Here is a 3456-nt window from a genome sequence, read left to right as displayed (position 1 = left end):
CCTTCTCCAGGGGATCTTCCCAAACCAGGGATCAAACCCAGGTCTCCTGCATTGAGGGCGGATTCTTTACCAACTGAGCTATCAGGGAAGACTGTAGGAAACTTGTCAGCAATTAGCTATTACTTTGTGAAAAAAAAAAGTTTCACATCCAAAAACAGTAAACAGATTATAGAGTCATCTTAGTCTTAGGGCTGTGAATATTCTGATCATTAAATCCATGCATTCCTTTGGGCATAAATTAGCTTAGGCCACAGGGCAGTTGGAGGGTGACCACAGCTTGACAAACCTTATGGTTCAGCAGTTGTGGTTGTAAGATATGGCTTCACTGAGAAATATTCACCACTAAACAATTTTAGGACTACACTCTGAGGTTCTGATTTAAAAACTTGGAATTTCCAATAGAAAAGGAGTGGGTTTATATCATGTTGGTCTTGGGATACAGAAATATTTAGTTGCCTCAAGTAAGCAATAATGTGAACCAATAGAGCATTTCAAATTGCAATATTTCTACAAATCTGTAAGTCATGAGATGAGAAAGGTTTCCAGCACAAGTAATGACCCTTTTGCAGTTTCTTTCTGTTGACTTCCAGATACCCAGGGGCTTTTCATGGTATATATATCAGAAGTCTTCATGTGAATCATTTGCTTTAAAAGGTCAGCTCAATATTTGAGTAGATTATTTGAACAGTATATTCTTTGATTTGGAAAATAACATGTATATTCTCAAGTAGGTATAGAATTATTGAAATGTTTCAAGATTTTAGAGGAAATATCACAGCCACAATCATTTCCTTGGCTTTAGAGCTGAACACTATCATTTATAATACGCATTGAGAAATTCCATAAAATCATGAAATTCACAGGAATCGAGTAGGTTACCTAGACATGCAGGAGAATCAGGATGAAGGAACTTCAGAAACAACCTAATGTCAACCTCAAGCTTCCAAGGTTTGGGTTAATAAAAATTGAGTCAGACCAGTAATATACTTTGATCTAGATCAAAATTTCTACTCTAATTCCATGGCTATGAGAGGAAAGTAAATTTCCAGATTTCTCTTGGCAAAGGAAAAAAAAATGAAAGATGCTGACAGACTTCTTCAATGGTTTCAGAACTTGTGGTTGTTTACGAAACTCAGTAAGTTACAATCCAACATTTGTATAAAGCAGGAGGGGGCTGATGAAATTAACATGTCCAAAAGTTACAAAGGAAACCTCTAAGATAAGGCAGGACTGCAGTATATTTTCCTAAAGAGGGGTTGGTTCCCAATCTGGGGCATAATTCCTACTAGGTGAAATACTCAGTGCGCAGAATCTCTGTGATTTTTTCCAGTTCCTTGCTTACCTTTCCATGGAATATTCAGAGTAGCACTTATTGGTTTTGTTAGTCAGGACTCTTTGCTTTCCCAATCCCAACAATATTTATTTTAAAACATTCCTGTTTACTTATAGTGTCCTTGAAAATGAGCATATAAAACTTCATCGCACATTCATACAAATGAGTGAAGAGCAAGAAAAAGAAAAGTCATGTTTCCATTGCCTAAGAAGTTGGCAGTGTTTTCTCATTAGACTGGAAGCTCTGTGAGGGTAGGGATATTAAGCATTTGTCTTTCAGGCACTACTACGTGGTTTGTGCGTAATAGAGCATTTCAATAAATAGTTCAGTTTAATTGATTACATCTCAGGTTATCAGACCCTGTGCAGTGTATTTATTGCCAATTACACTTCACAGTGACTTTTCTAGTTAGGCAACATTATCCTCATTTTATAGAGTCCCAAGATCACATAGCAGGAAAGCAAAAATATTTAGGATCAGATCCTAAATTTCTTATTCCAAGTTTAATACTTCCACAACAGCTGCCTAAAATGGTATTCAGTGGACAAAAGCAGTTGCAAAATCTTTCCTCATCCCAGCAAATAAAGGATAATGTTGGATTCTTCTCATTTTTATTTGAATATCTAATATAGGAATCCCTCCTTAACCACAGAAAAGGAAGTGTTTTGAATTGTTAAGGAACCAAAAAGTCACCAGTTATTATTTAGAGAAAACCCTTCCCAATCCCCACTCCAATATTTCCCTAATCACGTTCCTGGTTGGAACATAGGCACTGAATTTAGAACCTGAAGCCCATTTCCTGTCTAAAATGGTTTTCATTCATTGAATGTGAACACTTGTTTTATTTTTTTACTGCAAAGTTGTTTACAAAGCTGAGTTGCTGGAATTCATTTCTTTTAATGAACAAAAGAGTGACAGAATATGTAGCTGGAAGGAATTCTCAGAGAGCTGCATGCAACTGGCAGAGTTTTCAGAAAAAGTTTTCAGTTCTAATGGAGGCTCCTCAGTCCAAATTGGAGCAACATTCAGGTAATATTCTTTTAATGAAAGAATTGAGTAACTGAGAAAAGGAAGTTGGTAACCTCTTCAAACTAAACAGAGCTTGTTCTCATCCAACAGAATCATTCATTCAGGAGTCCGTGGAATTCTCCAGGCCCGAATACTGGAGTGGGTAGCCTTTCCCTTCTCCAGGGGATCTTCCCAAACTGGGGATCAAGCCCAGGTCTCCCGCATTGCAGGCAGATTCTTTACCAGCTGAGCCACAAGGGAAGCCCTCAGGAAATACTAATGAACATAAAATCCTTGCTACATGCTATCCATCAGGATACTAAGTTCGTTAAGACTGATTTGTATTAATAAAAGATAACCAACGATTTTATGTTTTATGAAAAGTGGTATGTGACTGCTATTCTTAAAGGCAGTACATTGAAGTGAGAGCAAATTATGCTCAGAACTCTAACAGGTAGAACAATAAAATCAACACATAAGGCTGAGATCAGCTGCAAATACAAGTCACCTTTAAGACCAAAACTCGATTGGTAGTTGATCTATAGACTATATGCATCAAAAGAAAGTGTTTCTTTTTTTTACATTGGTGAAGCTCTAGTCTTTTCATTTAAATTGAGATATAAATCACATACCATAAAATTCATCATTTCAATGTGAACAATTCAGTAGTTTTAGTATATTCAGAGTTGTGCAATCATCACCACTATTGAGGAACCTCCCTGGTGGTCCAGTGGCTAAGACTCTGTGCTCCCAATGCAGGGGGCTCAGGTTCAATCCCTGGTCAGGGAACTAGATCCCAACATGTCACAACTAAGAGTTTGCATTATGTAACTAAAAGTTCTGCATGTAGCAATTAAAAATAAAAATCCTGCATGCTGCAACTAAGACCCGGTGCAGCCAAATAAATAATAAATATTAAAAAAAAAAAAAAAAAAACGCATCACCACTATCTAATTGTGGAGAATTTTCATCACTGCAGTTAGAAACTCTATACTCTTTAAGCAGTCATTCACTCTTCCTTCCTTATCCCAGCACTGACAATCACTCATTTACTTTCTGTATCTATGGGTTTGCAAGTTCTGGAGATTTCAAGTAAATGGGATCATATAACATGT

At 36.9% G+C, this 3456-nt stretch overlaps 1 non-coding gene across 1 annotated transcript; it reads left to right on the top strand.

Annotated features, from left to right (window-relative positions):
- The first annotated feature begins 3057 nt into the window (after positions 1 to 3057).
- TRNAG-CCC (transfer RNA glycine (anticodon CCC)) lies at positions 3058 to 3130 on the top strand. The gene has a single exon. It is a non-coding gene; the product is annotated as a tRNA-Gly (tRNA).
- Positions 3131 to 3456: the final 326 nt, after the last annotated feature.

This window comes from Odocoileus virginianus, unplaced genomic scaffold (genome assembly GCF_023699985.2).
Source record: "Odocoileus virginianus isolate 20LAN1187 ecotype Illinois unplaced genomic scaffold, Ovbor_1.2 Unplaced_Contig_16, whole genome shotgun sequence".
Taxonomy (NCBI): Eukaryota; Metazoa; Chordata; class Mammalia; order Artiodactyla; family Cervidae; genus Odocoileus; species Odocoileus virginianus.
This window is presented reverse-complemented; position numbering and strand designations above follow the sequence as displayed.